Genomic DNA, 16403 nt, shown 5'->3' with positions numbered 1-16403 from the left:
TTTCCAGGAGTGTATCCTGGTGAATAGGCTAGATGACTTTAAGGCTGGTTTGTTGGACGCCAGGGTGTTGGCACAAGATTTGCTGGAAGCTGCGGCACACCATGTAGATACCTCTGCTCGAGGCCTTATGGTGGGAATTGACACTTCCCGCCAGGCATGGATCCATGCGACTAAGTTTTTGAAGGAGTTGCAAGATAAAGTACTGGACCGTCCCTTCGACGGCAAGGAATTGTTTCATTCTTCTATGGATGAGGAGCTTACGAAGACTAAGGCGAACACCCAAACCGCCAAATCTTTGTCTGTCCTTGCAAAGGCCCCAGCTAAGGCCCCTTATACACAGAGGTCAAGGTCTCAGTCTCAACCCTTCTCTGGCTTCAGGGGGTTTCAGGACCGCCGGATGCCCAGAACTGAAGCCCCGGTTGGTGGCACCCATCGAAAACAACAACGGCAGGGTGGTCAGTTTTTCTCTCGCCCATCAGCCTCTTCTCCAGGGACAGGTAGTCTCCCTGCTGACAAATTTGCAAAATTATATTTTTTGTCGGTCGCACGATACTCCGGTGGGAGGACGAATCTCGTCTCATCTGGAGGCGTGGCAGACCATCACCGAAGACCGGTGGGTTTTGTCCATCGCCTGGGTGGGCTTTCGCTTGCCCCTCCCCCACCCCACCCTTCAACTTTCCCTTCCAACAGATCAGTACGCCCTCCCTCAGAGCCAAGGTACAGAGACTTCTGGACCTCGTGGCGGTGGAACCTGTCCCCCTTGGGGAGCAAGGGGAGGGCTTCAACTCCCGTCTGTTCAGTGCCCAAACCCAACCAGGCCCCGATCTTTCCCAGTTCAATCTTTCTCCTCCCCAAGAGAAATTCAAGATGATCACACCCTGCCAAATAAAGTCCTCTCTTCGGATATGATATGATCGTTTATTTATATAGCGCCTATACACAATGTGTTTCAAAGCGCTTCAAGGCAAGGGAGGGAACAAGGGGAAAATACAACCACATTCTTACAGGCCATGAACAGTAAGGATGTGAAATTAACTATCGTACTCGGCCCGATGACATTTCAGATAGTGCAAGAGCTAAGACATAGATAAGGAAGGGAGGGGGAGAGTGGGAATGAAATGGAAACAGACAGGTGACTACTGTACTAGGCCTGACAACATTTCTGGTAGAGCCGGAGAAAAACAAAAGGTGAGGGAGAGGGGTGCAGAAAGGGAGGGGAGGAACAAAACAAGCGACTATCATACTAGGCCTGATGACATTTCAGATAGTGCTGGAGGGGTGGTGGGGAGGAAAAAAACAGCAATGGGAGGGTGGAGGAAACAGACGAGGTTGCTATCATATTAGGTCCAGGGACAATTTTGATAGAGTAAGTGCATAGAAGAAAGTAAGGGGAGGAGATAGGAAAAGGGAGAAGGGAAAGGAGGAGAGAACAGAGAGTAAGCAGTCAAAAAGAGTGGAGAAGCAAGAGTGGAGAGCGAATACAATTGCAGAAGTCAGAAGTAACACAATGTTACAAGCCAGGATACAAGATGAAGATGTGAACAGCATGATTCAGGGCCACCATGAGTACAAGATGCAAAGTAAGTCCAGCATGAGAGTTGAGAAAGAGTGACGCACCGTGAATGAAGTCCATAAAAGTCAAATCCAGCATTGGCCACAAGACGGTGATGGTGAAGAAAGGCACCAGGTGGGCGGGGCTTGCTAAGTGCTGAAAAAAAGCAACAGGCAGGAAGGCACCAGGTGGGCGGGCTTAGGCCAGGTGACCTAGATCCACTTGCACCTGCTCCCCATCTGCAAAGGAAAAGAAGCTGGAGGGCTCCTTAAGTAGGGAAACAGAGCGGCAAGCAGGAAGGCACCAGGTGGGCGTGTCTTGCTAAGTGGTGGAAAAGAGCGGCAAGCAGGAAGGCACCTGGTGGGTGGGGCTTGCTAAGTGGTGAAAAAGAGCAGCAGGCAGAAAGGCACCAGGTGGTCAGGGCTTAGGCCAGGTGACCTAGATCCACTTGCACCGGCTCCCCATCTGCAAAGGAAAAGAAGCTGAGGGCTCCTTAAGTAGGGAAACAGAGCGGCAAGCAGGAAGGCACCAGGTCGGTGGGGCTTGCTAAGTGGTGGAAAAGAGCAGCAAGCAGGAAGTCACCAGTTGGGCGGGGCTTGCTAAGTAGTGAAAAAGAGCAGCAGGCAGGAAGGCACCAGGTGGGCGGGGCTTGCTAAGTGGTGAAAAAGATTGGCAAGCAGGAAGGCACCATTTGGGCGGGGCTTGCTAAGTGGTGAAAAAGATTGGCAAGCAGGAAGACACCAAGTGGACGGAGCTTAGGCCAGGTGACCTAGATCCACTTGCACCTGCTCCCCATCTGCAAAGGAAAAGAGGCTGGAGGGCTCCTTAGGTAGGGAAACAGAGCGGCAAGCAGGTAGGCACCAGGTGGGCGGGGCTTGCTAAGTGGTGAATAAGAGCGGGAAGCAGGAAGGCACCAGGTGCGCGGGGCTTGCTAAGTGGTGAAAAAGAGCGGGAAGCAGGAAGGCACCAGTTAGGCGGGGCTTGCTAAGTGGTGAAAAAGAGCGGCAGGCAGGAAGGCACCAGGTGGGCGGGGCTGAGGCCAGGTGACCTAGATCCTAGATAGGCGACTGGCTCAGTTTAGTGGACCTTCAGGATGCTTATATGTACATCCTGATATGGAGGCCGCATCGGAAATATCTCCGGTTCTCCTTGGGAGGAGAACATTTCTAGTTCTGTGTACTCCCGTTTGGTCTCAGCTCGGCGCTGTGCGTCTTTACGAAGATGAGGTCGGTCATCGCAGTTTTCCTTCGTCTACAGGGTGTTCATGTATATCCGCATTTGGACAACTGGCTCCTACGCAGCCCTTGTCCACTGACGGCTTCGAACAATCTCCAGTCTCTCCTCCAGCTCCTGTTCCATCTTGGGTTGTCGGTGAACTGGCAGAAATCTTCCATGACTGTCTCCCAAGACCTGATTTTCCTGAGTTTCCGTTGTAAAATGGTCGATTCCAGGGTGTACTTAACAGCAGACAGGATTGTGTATCTATTTGCCACGTGTCAGCTCTCCCTCCAGTCAGTGCACATGATGGCTTGGTGGTTTCAAAGGCTTCTGGGCCTCATGGCTTCGTGTGTACTTGCTCTTTGTCTTGCACGGCTGAAAATGAGGCGTACTCAGCTAGCTCTTCGGAGCTCCTGGTGTCAGGCCGTGGACTCGAATTCCAAGATGATCCCAGTTCGATCCTGTATGATGACGGATCTGCTATGGTGGTCTTCGACCAACAATCTTTCTGTGGGGGCTTCCTTCCAGGAGCCCTGCCCACAAGTGATGATTACCACAGACTCCTCCCTTCTGTGGTGGGGCGCAACGCTAGATCATCTCCAGGTGTTCGATCTATGGACACTGCAGGACAGGCAGTTTCATATAAATTATTTGGAACTCCTGGCAGTTTTTCTGGCGCTGAAAGCTTTTCAACTGTCCATCACAAACAGGGTGGTCCGCATCCGCACGGACAACTCGGTGGCAATGTTTTATATCAAGAATCAGGGTGGTACCAACTAGTGTTCCCTCTAAGCTGTGCGCATGTGCGCTTGCCCAGCTTCCTTGTGGGTGCCGCTCAGAAGATTTTTAGCAGCGCACACAGACAATTCTCACCTATTAAAAAATATTTAATAAGGCAAAAGCCACATCAATTAATTGAAATGTGCTTTCTCTTAAAATAAGCAAATAGTCTTGATATTCTGCTAATTTGCATTACACTACTATGCAAGGGTGACCGTAAACACCTAAAATCCCTAACAGCAAAATACACACATAAGAGGTTAAAAACGAATATGAAAAACTGGCTCCATGAACAGAAGAATCTAACCAAGCTATGTCTGCAGACATTAACTAAATAATGTTCCCTCCCCACCCATGATTCCTAAGCTGATTCTAAAACACTTGTACCTTATGACTCTAACTTCTGCCCCAGAACACATTAATATAGTACCGAACAACCTTGATTCTTCCTCTCTTGGCTCCGCAAACGGTTAGCAGACGTGTACCTACATCCACTTGTTTTATGTTTGTTGTAATATGAATAGTATGAATAATATGAATAACATTCACGTGCCAGAATTTCTGTTACTCATTGTGCCTTACCAAAAGCGTCACCCACATGATAAAATTGAACTACCAGCTAAAATATTGGATACTGACTGTAAGTAAGCAGGCTACCTGGATGTGTAACCTTATTCCATACATCCTCTTTGGACATATGTCAAGCAAGTGCTTTGAAGCGCCCCCCTTGCAAGTTAACACATTATAAAACTCAAATATGAATTTGCCCTCTAAGGATTTTGAGAAGACAAATGTGATGCTCAGTATCTCCTATGTTAGCATTAGTAACATCACCCTATAAGTGGAGAGCAACATTGCAATATCATTTACTTAACCTACAAGGCATAATGTGTATGGACTATGCCTGGGATTACTCATCCATAGTATCAGGGCACTGGATATTCAGACAAGAAAATGCTTTTCACACAATCTGCCTCGTTTGCAAGTGTTCAGAATTCCTTTGGGCATAGACCTTCACACATTATATGGTAACTTGAGGCTATGCAAAAATGGTTTCACTGAGCACTGTGTAATCCTACACAATGATATAAGGGTGGGGTATGTTGCAAACAATCTTGTATGCACTGGAAGAGAATTGCGTACATGCAGAGTCATGACATTCTTAAAATGCACATAATATGTTGAGGCATTAAATATGCCTTGCTTGCAAAGTATTGTTGGTCTGCAAATATCCCAGTGAGTGTTTACTGGAACAATCCCTCACTTTCTACAGTGCTCTATCAACTATTATTGGAGGCTAGCACAGGGGCCGGGGAAGGGTATGGGTGGAAGAGCACAGGTCATCACTCCTTGTAGGTGATGAACAAAGCATAACATTTCAAAAACCAAGTCAGACTTTTCGACAGTACACTGAAGGAAATGTGTTGCTTGTTTGCTAAAGGATAGAAAATTCTAGTACCCGTCTAGACATCAGCACCTTATTTTTCCTTTCTATGTTCAGCTGTTGAGGGCTTTTCAATCTAGCCACGTGTTCTGTGTGTATCGTCTCTAGCATCCCCCTGCATCTTTTACTGATAAGAAAGAATTACAGAAGATGGATTCATAGTTACAGAAGAAGGCACTCAGTTAGTTGTATTGCTGATGAATTGATGCTATTAACTCAAAAGGCATATATATATATATGTGATTTTCTTCAGTGAGGCTCCATAATAAACCACATTAAGGCTCTTATTTAATTTTATCTAGGCTGTGGTGCGGAAGGGTTTGAAAAACTATAGATTGTATTATGTGCCCTGTCTTTTAACTTCCGATGTCAGGGGTGTAAAGTGGGCTTTAATCAAATGTTGCTCCCTACTGGAGTCAAATGGTTTTTCAGGGAGTAAAAAAGTAATTCGCTTTTCCAATAGGGATATTGTCTGCTTATTAAAATATGTTCTTCCCCTTACAATTCCTGTTGAAATCAGGCATTAATATTGTAAGAGTTCCTTCCTATGCCACTGCTCTACAGGTCACTAATTCGAAAAAATATCAGTGGAGCTTTGGGGGTTGAAGCAACAAAATTTTAATTGTTTCTCATTTTGTTGGGCATGTTTTCATTTTTTAGCGACTCAAAATAAATGGTGTATGTCTTTTAGCTGTAAGGCTGGTGTTATCACTACCCAAAGGACAATGTAATGTGGATAGTAAGCAGAGGCACAGGAATGTTGGATCATCATATTCTAAGGTGCAGTTATTCTGATGCAATTATCATCCTTACACAAATTATTAGAAGCATGTTCTCCTGACCCTTGAATTACTTCATTAAAGTGGCACTTGAACTCCTATCAGCATGTTTTCCGACACATTGCTTTTAATTGCCATTAATCCATCAGCAAATGCTGTATTCTGTCTGAATTTCCTGACAGCCACATCAGTTTATGACAAGAGATATTTGTGTTTTGTAGTTCACATGAGTAATATTCCAGTGGCATAAAACGTTTGCAAGGTACTGTGTCAGATGTACAAGTCTTGGACTGGTTGATCAGTTTTCTGTTTAATCATATATGACATATTCTATTTTAGCCTATGTGTTTAGAAAACGTGTTGTGAGATTTGTCAAGAATTGCAGTGGCTGGGGGTAGGGGCGAGTGGGGCCAAACTCAGATCACCTGCGTCAAGGATAGCCAGGGGTTAGTAATGTGGTCCAACCAGCAGATCCTGGAAGTCTTCACAGACTTCTACTCAGAAATATATTCTCAACTCCCCGAGCACAGTGATTCCCACATGCAAGACCTACTTGAGCAGATTCCCATGACTTATATTTCCGCCGCAACCAGAGACCAACTGGACTCACCCATCCTACTTGATGAAATACTTGAGGCCATATCCAAGTTCCCTAAGGGAAAAGCAGCGGGCCCCGATGGGCTGACCGCAGAATTTTACCAAGAGCACGTGGCTATACTGGCCCCCAAACTACTTAAAGTGTGGAACGAGTCACTCCGGCTAGGGTCCCTTCCCACAACATTACGGGAGGCCGTTATAACGGTTTTACTTAAACCCGGTAAGCCCAACGATGAGTGTGGATCATGCAGGCCCCTCTCGTTAATGAATTTGGACACAAACCTTTTCGCCAAAGTAATTGCCAACCGCTTCCTTCTGGTCATGTCATATATGCCTGGGAGGTCCACATCCCATAATATTAGAAGGTTACTTAATGTCATGTCACGTATTGACCAGCATGCGAGTGCAGTCGCAGTCATGTTGGATGCCCAGAAGGCATTCGACATGGTGTCCTGGAAGTATATGTGGCTGGTGTTGGAAACTATGGGCATAGGGCCTAACATGATTGCATACATAAAGCTACTGTACAACTCCCCGGTGGCCAGGGTTCGTGTCAACTCCCAGACGTCTGGCCTGATCCCTCTCTTTAGAGGCACCCGACAGGGTTGTCCATTCTCTCCGATCCTGTTCGTCCTGGCAATAGAGCCAATAGCGGACTATGTCAGTGAGCGACACTCGCGCAAAGGGATACGGCTGAAAGACTCCCCTGAAATTATTTTGCTTTATGCGGATGACATGCTGTTTGTTTGTTTATTTATTTATTTGTTAAGCGCACCAGACTCGTAAGTAAAAGGACGCAACGACAAGGAAATGCAAGGCTTACATAGTTACGTATACACAGGTTACAGAATTTGCATATAGCAAGATGAACAATTTTTGCATGACTACAGGATATATACAATATGAACAAAAGGACTGAAGCAAAGGTACATGCACTAAGGATATAAAACGTATATGGTTACATATACACAGGCTACAATATATACATAAAGAAAGAATATAGCAAGATATACAGTTTTCTTAATTGCAGGCTAGTGTTCTCAGGGGAGAGGGTGATGGGAGGCTAAGGATTGGTGGCAGTGGTGTGTTTTATTAAGTTGTATAGTTGGTCAGCTCTCAACTCCTGGGGCAGTGAATTCCAGCTTTTGGCAGCCTTAACAGTGAAGCCATTACCTTCGATGGTAGTAAGTTTGTATTTGGGGATATTTAGGCAATTGGTGTTCCCACTTCTAGTTGGTCTGAGTGAAGTTCTTCTCTGGAGTTTGGCCCTCATTACGACCCTGGCGGAATTCGGAAAACGATGGCGGAAATGCAATACCGCCATCGAATAGCGCTCGGTGCGACTATGACCCGTCACCGCAAAGTACGAAGCCATTAGCGACACCGTAGTGAACGCCAACGCTAACTGCACCAAGCACGCGCGCGCGCGCCATGCCAAACCGCAAACACCACCATGGCGCAAGGGTACGCCAATTCCGACCCTAGCGGACATGTACCTAACGCCATCAAGCACGGCGGAAAGTACCATTCCGCCATGGTGAGAAGTACGGCATCGCGAATCAACCGTAAACGGCCCCACTGAGTGCCTGTACACCGCTCCCTGCCCACAAAGCACAACTCCCCGTAGGTGCAATGAAGCCACAATGCAACCAGTGAAATGTACAAGTCACCCATGCATGCCAACGAACAAAAGAAACACAAGAGGGGCCAATGGGAGCTGCAGGGCACAGATGGCACGAATACAGAAGCCATCCCAATGGACATGACCACAGTCCCCCACCAAGAAACGCACGCAAACACAGGCACCTGTGACCAGCAATATTCCGAGAATCACATCATTCCACCAGTCCACCTGGCTGACCGGCATCTGTTACACAAAACCCAATCCCCCGCCCCTGAGCATGACAACATTCAAACTGTCATATTGGCAGCCCCCATCCCTGACCACACGGGCTTCGTAGGCAAACGCGCCCAGTACAGTACCACGCAACTAAACTCCGAAGCTGGAACCCAATGCAGATCTCCTCACAATACATCGCCCCCCAAATAGGCACATGCCACATCACTTGCAAAGAAAAACGCTACACGGGCCAAATCAGAATAGTAATTTAATGCACATCAAAATCACCAAGCCCATACAGCCATCAGGCCATGAACTCCAAAACACTTTTCACCATTGTGGGCTGCATCCGCAAGAAATGACCAGCCACTACTTGTGTGATGCCCTGTTCCATCATGGTACACAGAGCCACATTCACGTACGAAAAGGCAACATGGAAGCGCACAGAACCGCAGGGCCGTCCCAATGGGGAGGCACTAGTCCAGCTGAAAGGCCGAAATGTTGCTCCGAGCCACCAGTACTGCGTAAGGGCATGTGGCCCATTGGCGATCGTCCCATAAGATCGTAATGCTGCTCCACTGATTAACACGAAGCAGCAGGTGTCGGGAGTAAAACCCATCTGCAGGAGTGGCATACAGATGGCAGTGGCAAAAGGGGAGGAGATACCTGTCAACCAAAAGAAAAGAAAAAGAACAGAATGGCCATCAGAACTACATTCCAACAACTCACTCCAATGATCACACTAAATCCACAGCCATATGCATGCTAGCCCACTCCAAAGGATCATCACCACCCCAAAACCACTTGCGACTCATAACCATCTATATCGAGGTGCAAACACCATCACGAACGAGTGTACCTGTGCATGCGTCTGTCAAAACAGAATCCATCAGATGGGAATGTTAACGTGCATGGACACAAGTGTCTGAGGGCGCGTCGAGACAGGGAGGGCTCAACAAGGCCAGATAGACGATGGTCCCACTATGGCAGCCCTGCATCACATAGCGTAGGGGAGGCGGATAGATCCCAAGAAGCCCTGTACATGGCAAACTCTGTATCAAATCACCTGCCCATGCATCCATTCATCATTCCCTCATCCCGGGATTAAAACGCCTGAATATTTACTCACATAACATTAGAAATATCCATTGAGTCTGTGCGTTATGCAGCCTGCAAAATCCACAGTGCCCCAGCCCGGGATTCCAGTGTAGTGAAGTAACATGTATTTGGGAACGTCCGGCCTCACCGCCCACGTCGCAATTGCGCATCCCAAACTATTCATATCAATCATTGCATCCTCGCCATGGCCCCTGTCTCAAGGACATAGAACAATAGTACGTTATATTTGCAGTCAGACCTGTGGGCATTTCCTCGCCGCTAGCTGAAAACCGAAAGCGCCGCCCTTCGAATTCCTCATTTGCAACATCACGTCGAAGAGGCATCTGTGGCCGTTTGAAATCACTAATTATTCCATCGAGTGCGGCTGTGTGTGAAAATGGCAACTGCCTTCACCCACAAATGGGACGCCCCGCCCGTCGTTGCAACTCGGTACAGTGATGCATGAGGGCCCACCGTTACTCGAGTACTACGTTCCACTGACCCTTCACAAGTCTGTTCGCGACTGCACAGATAGTATGTGAAACAATGGGACCACAGCAGGATGAACATATCTAACAATCTTACACGGCCATCGGGTACAAATACATGATTGCAATAGCAAGATGCCATTCCCCGAATTGCAGCGTTGTGCGCGGGACGTGCCCGGCCAAAGGGGAGAGCAGTTTGCACAGGTGGAATGAATCACCACAGGTGGAGGCCATACAGCCTGAAAACACATAAATTGCACAGCCAGTCTCCTCCCACAACCACACCGAAATGCTACCGGCAGGACTCGCGATGTTGGCCCTGGGGGACCTGATAGCACTGCAAGTACTCCAACTACAAGAAGAAGACGAACACCAACTACAACCGGCCGCACGGAGGAGACGCAGGAGGAGGAGGAGGCCAAGGCAGGGCCAGCAAGGGCCGCCAGCACAGCCACTACCACCACGCAGGCAGCCCGCAATCCCACGCCTCCGAGCACATCCGTTCAACCTCACTGATGAGCAGATCCACACCCTCTACCGTTTGGACCGGGACACCATAACCGCCATTGTGGACATGACACAGGCTGACCTTGTCAGCATGATAGATAGCCCAACCGCCATCCCACCCCTACTGAAGGTGGTGTCTGTACTCCACTTCCTGGCCACAGGCACCTACCAGCACACAGTCGGACAGTTGCATGGCATTTCTCAGCCACTGTTCTCACGGACACTATTTCAAGTGCTCGATGCCCTCCTGCAGCACGCAGACGACTACATCTCTCTACCACGCTCGGAGCAGGAAATTACCAACACAAAGGTGGGATTCCATGCACTTGCCGGCATACCGGGTTGCATTGGTGCCATCGACTGCACCCATGTGGAATTGGTCGTCCCACATGCCATGGAGGCCCAGTACCGCAACCGAAAACAATTTCATTCCCTGAATGTACAAATGGTGTGTGACTCCAACAGGATCATTACACATTGTTGTGCCAGATTCCCTGGATCAACCCATGATTCTATGGTCTTGAGGAACTCTACAATACCACGCTACATGGAGCGACACGCAGGGAACAGATCCTGGCTACTCGGTGAGTCTCATTACATGCATGATTATGTGGGGTATGTGATTCGGCAATGACCTGGCAGGAAGGGGGGGGGGGGTGTGCGTACGTAGCAATGGCATTCCACATCATACGTTTCTCGTCCACATACAGGTGATGCTGGATATCCACTGAAGAGATGGCTCCTCACACCAGTCCGGAACCCACGGGACCAGCATGAGGAGGACTACAACCATGCCCACTCACGTACCCGTGTAGTCATTGAACAGGCATTCGGCCTACTGAAGGGTCGTTTCCGCTGCCTCAGCAGGTCTGGCGGGGCACTCCTGTACCGCCATGTGAAGGTTGCAAAGATGGTCATGGCATGTGTCATGCTCCACAACATGTGCGTACGTAGAAATGTGCCCATGCCCCCTGACGCAGAACTGCAAGCACCTGATGATGGTCATGATGAGGGTGGGGATGTGGCAGCACCTCATGGAGTCTGCGAGGCACCGGAGGCCCGTGACATTCGTCAGCATCTCATTGATGTATGCTTCTAGCACTCACGCCTGGTGGCTGATACATGGACACGGGACTCGTGGCACTGTGTGTGTCTGGGACATGCACAATATGGACTGTACGCCTATGATGGCCTAGTACACAAAGATCAATGTCCACACATCTCATTGGTTGATCGTGCACTGTTTATGGCATATGTGATATCATGTTGAACACCCTATCGACCCGCCACCCAAGTGAGCCCAACACACCCCCTCCACCCTCCTACCTCCCTCCCGAACACCAGTGTCCAAAGATGCTCATTGTCAGTGGGCTGTCGCTATTGCAAGCCCCCTCTGCGGGTATCAGGGGCACCCCTGCCTGTGGAGCGCAGGTTCCTCCCAGATCTACGTTGGGGGCTGCCCTGGACGGAACTTGCAACGGATGATGTGTCTGCCTGCTCACGTCCATGCATGTCCCTAAGGGTTTGCGAGAGCTCAGTGAGCACACGGCGCACTGCGGCAAGTTCGGCACATACGTCTTTGGACGTCGCATGCAGTTCCCCCCTCAGGCTCTCGGTGCTTCTCTCCATTTGGACTCTCAGGCTCTCGGTGCTACTCTCCATTTGTGCCCTTAGCGTCTCTGTACCTCTCTCCATTTCTGCCCTAAGTGTCTCAGTTGATGTTTCTATGTCTGCCTTAGTGCCCCCACATTCATCGGCATGGTCCTTGAGGAGCGTGGCCAGTTGCTGCTGTTGCACGATTAACTGGTCGAGGGACTGTTGCCTCTGCTGGGCCATGGCCATTTGCGGGGGTGTCACAGAGGGGCTGTTGTCCTCATGTTGCCTTGCCACAGGGCTTGTGGGGGATGGCCAGTCGTCGTCTTGTGGGTGCCCCTGCGTGGTATCCTCATGTTGTACGGGATGGGACAGACAGGGGGATTGGGACAGGTCATGGATGGATCTGACTTCGACATCCCCGTTTTCTGTGTCGGAGCATGCTGCCATCAATGGGGTGTCACCTATGGTGCTGCTGCCACCAGAGGCAGTGCCTTCTGTGGCATCCATTGGGGGGACCTATGGTGGTGGTGTTGTGGGCATGCTGGCTGCTGGGGTGCCTGTTGATGTTCCCTCCTCTGTGCTGCCACATGATTTGTGCTGCTGCCGTGTCTTGATGCGTGCAGCTGAGGTGGAGGGTCTCTGGCCGTTGGTCTTGGCCCTCTTTGCAGGTGTGCTGGTAGGGGTGTCCTGTAGCTCGTCGTTTGGATCGGACCCTGTGGTGGAGTAAAGGAGGGCGAGGGTTATTAATGGGTCTGTGGGAATTGGAATGGCATTGTATCACATGCATTGGGGTGGTACCTGAGGGTGATTTGGGTCGGGGCCTTGGAGGTGCTTTCATTTGTGTGTGGAGTGAGGGTGCAGTTGTTTGGCAGCCTGCAGTTAGGGTGTGCCTGCTGCACGTGTAGTGCGTGTTTTAGGGGTTTTTAATTATTTATGTATTTATTGTGGGTTTTAACGTGCGCTATCAGGCCGATGTGTGTGGACGTTCTCCTGGACATGTGTTTCTGTTGCACTATGTGGACGCATGGTACTTCACATGGATGGACTGTGTGGATTTGGCATTGTTTTATTTGGGCCACCTACCTGATTCTTCGGATGTCTGCACTCCTTTCTCCATCCCTCCGACTCCCTCTATGCTCTCCATTCCGATGGTGGAGGCACATATTTCTTCCCAGGGGGTCAACTTGATGGGTGATTCAGGACCTCCCCCGGTGGCTGTGGCAATGTTGCGGTTGGCAGAGAGTATGCTGCGGACGCGTATCCGCAGGTCGTCCCATCGCTTGCGGCATTGCTGTGGGGTGCGGGGTGCGGTCCCCACCGCACTTACCCGCTGTGCCACCAGAGCCCATATGGCCTTCTTGTTTGCAAGTGCCGTTCTGGTCATTTGCGTGGAGAAGACGACGGCAGCATTCTCCTGGAGGGTCTCTGTTAGCACGGTGAGTTCCTCACGGGAGTAGTGGACCTGCCGCTTGCGGTCGCACGCTTTCTTCGCTACTTTTCCCATTTTTCTTGGTTTCGCTAGGGTGGATGACGGGTTGGGGTGTGTTTCAGGGTAGTGATTTTAGTGGTTGTGTGGTTTTAGTGTTTTTATAGGTGTACGGCGGGATGTTTCCCGTTCCGGGCCCATGTTTTGGCTTCCGTTTCCGAATATTTCCGGTCACCGTACTTTCCGGTAGGCGCACACTGCGGTGACCGCTAAGAGGGGTGGCGGTATTGCACCTAGGGCGCCATACGGCGGCGGTGTGGGCCGTTTTGGGGTCATTTCCCCCATCGCGGACTTTGCACTTCCGCCATGGCGTGGTGCTCGTGCCCGATGGGTCGGAATGGGCCGCACTTTGCTCCTTCGTGCAATGGCGGAAACGCTATTTACGCTGTGGCGGTCCGGTCAGTCACTTTCCGCCAGGGTCGTAATGAGGGCCTTTGTCTATAAGGTAGCTAGGGGCCGCATTGTTCAAGGCTTTGTGTGTCAAAGAGAGTATTTTATTGGATGTGGAGAGCCATTTGTGTTGACGTCTCAAGGCAGAAATGTGGGTTTTCTTGTTTATGCCAAGGGCTGCTCTTAAGGTGTTATTCTGTAGCATTTGGAGTTTTTGAATAGTAGATTTGTTGGCCCCAATGTAGAGGGCATTGCAATAGTCGATTCTAGAGAGTATAAGAGCTCTAGCCAGGATCAGACAACTATTGTCGGAGAGGAACGGTTTACCAACTCTAAGAAGTTTGTATGTGTAAGCCGTAGCCGAGGTAAGGGATTTGACCTGCTTGTCAAAGGACAGTGTGGAGTCCAAGTAAAATCCCAAGGTTTTTACTTCCTTGGAGACCTTAATAGTATTGCCGTCAATATTGAAGGATGAATATTCTTGACCTAATTTTTTGATATTGGCCTGCGAACCCAATATTATTAGTTCAGTCTTATCATCGTTCAAGCATAGACCGTGAGTGGCCATCCATGCTTGGATGATAAGGTAAACCTTGTTCACTAGGCCCATGTCCGTACCGTAATCCCCAGAAAGTGGTAAGAGAATCTGAGTATCATCTGCATAGTTAGTGTAGGTGATACCCAGCTGGTCCAGATCATCGAACAGTGGCTTAGTGAAGATGTTATAGAGGGTAGGCGAGACGCAGGATCCTTAGGGAACACCACATAGGATAGGTGTAGGATCGGCTGATGCTGAGGGGGAGAAGACTCTGATGGTCCTCTCACTCAGGAAGGACTCGATCCACTTGATAGCGTCCGTAGAGAAGTGAGCTGCAGAGTCAAGGTGCCGACATAAGACCTTGTGGTTGACCAGGTCGAATGCAGCGGAGAGGTCGGGTAGGAGCAGGAGTACTGTCCTTCCTTTGTCTCTCAACTCGTCTATTTGGGACTTGAGGTCGATTAGGGCAGTCTCAGTTCCGTGCAGTGGACGGAAGCCAGATTGTCTGTTGCCCAGGAGTTTGTGCAATTCTAAGTGCTTCTGGATTTGAATGTAGGCGGCCTTATCCAATATTTTTAATAAAAATGGGACCGTGGTAATAGGCTGGTAGAATGAGGGGATCAAGTGTCTGTTTCTTGAGGAGTGGTAGCACCCAGGATTGCTTGAGGTTGGCAGGTATAGTACCTGTAGCAAATGAGGCATTTATCAGTTTGGTTATAAATGGGGAGAGTTCTCTAGCAGCATCTTTTACTAGCTGTGCAGGGCAGATATCGCCTTTGCAGTTTGAGGGCTTCAAAGATAGGATAATTTTTTCTACCTCTAGGATGGACATTTTAGAGAAGTGGAATGTGGTACTATGTGCCGGTGGAGGCTCGTTGGGCAGGAGAGTGTTAGGCGAATGCAGTAAGTTTAGAGCCTTCTTTTTTAGTTGAATTTTATTCTGAAGTGTGTCAATTTTATGCGCTAAGGCTTGTTGTATATATGTACACCAGGATTTGTCCTTGGTGCAGACATCCGGGATAGCAATAGGAGACTCTAGTTCTTTGAGTATGCAGAAGAGTTCTTTCACGCTTGAGTTTGAGTTAGCAATACATTCGTCGTAGGAGTCGCGTTTTGCTTGGCAGATTTCTTTTTTGTAATGTGAGGAAAGTGCAGTTAATTTAGCTTTATTCTCACTAGAGGGGCATAGTCTCCAATTTGTTTCACTTTTGTTCTTTAAGGTGCGAAGGTCTTTGAGTTGTGGGGTGAACCATTTGTTTAGGTGGGCTATGGGTTTGCTCGGTCTGAGTTTGATAGAAGCAATTTTATCCAATGTGGTGAGCATGATATTGTTAAATTCCTGAACTAGGCTGCTGGGGTCGAGATTATCAGGCAGTGCATTGAGAGTAGGCAGTATGGCGGGGATCATTTTTTCTCCTTTAATACTTCTATTGCTTCTGGTTGGGCATGGTGGCACTCGTGGTCGAGCCAGTGGAGTGGGTCTGATAGTAGATAAGTGAAAGGAGATCAGAGAATGGTCTGTCCATGCTAAAGGCAGGATGGAGGTGATAGTGGCAGAGCAGTTAAGGTCCGCTACCCATTCCAATATTCTCCCTTTAAGGTGGGTGGGTGTGGTGACTTTTTGGGTAAGGCCTAGTGCTTTGATCGTGTTAGCTATTTGTGTGGCATTTTTGTCCGTTTGGTCATTAAATCCTAAATTGAAGTCACCTAATATAAGTAGTTGCGTGGAAGGTTTCAGGTTGTTCATAATTATATTATGCAAGACTTCCTCAAAGGTACCAAGAGGGCCGGGTGGTCTGTAAATAAGATGTATGGTAATGGATTGCGAATTGTTTATCTGAATTTTGGCAGTCAGGGTTTCACATGATTGTAGAGGCTGGTTAGGGGCTAGTCTGAGACCAAGAGGCGTTTTAGAAATAATAGCAATGTCGCCACCTCGTGCATTATCACGGTCTTGTCTGATTATGGTGTAGCCATCAGGGACAGCTAGCATGAGGGCAGGTCCTGCTGCATTATGGAGCCAAGTTTCCTTAATTGCAAGATAATCCAGGTTCCCTTCCGTAATTAAGTCGGCAATATCCGTAGCGTGA

This window comes from Ambystoma mexicanum, chromosome 1p (assembly GCF_040938575.1).
Source record: "Ambystoma mexicanum isolate Mex_15411 chromosome 1p, UKY_AmexF1_1, whole genome shotgun sequence".
NCBI classification, from domain to species: domain Eukaryota; kingdom Metazoa; phylum Chordata; class Amphibia; order Caudata; family Ambystomatidae; genus Ambystoma; species Ambystoma mexicanum.
Note: the sequence above shows the minus strand (reverse complement) of the source record.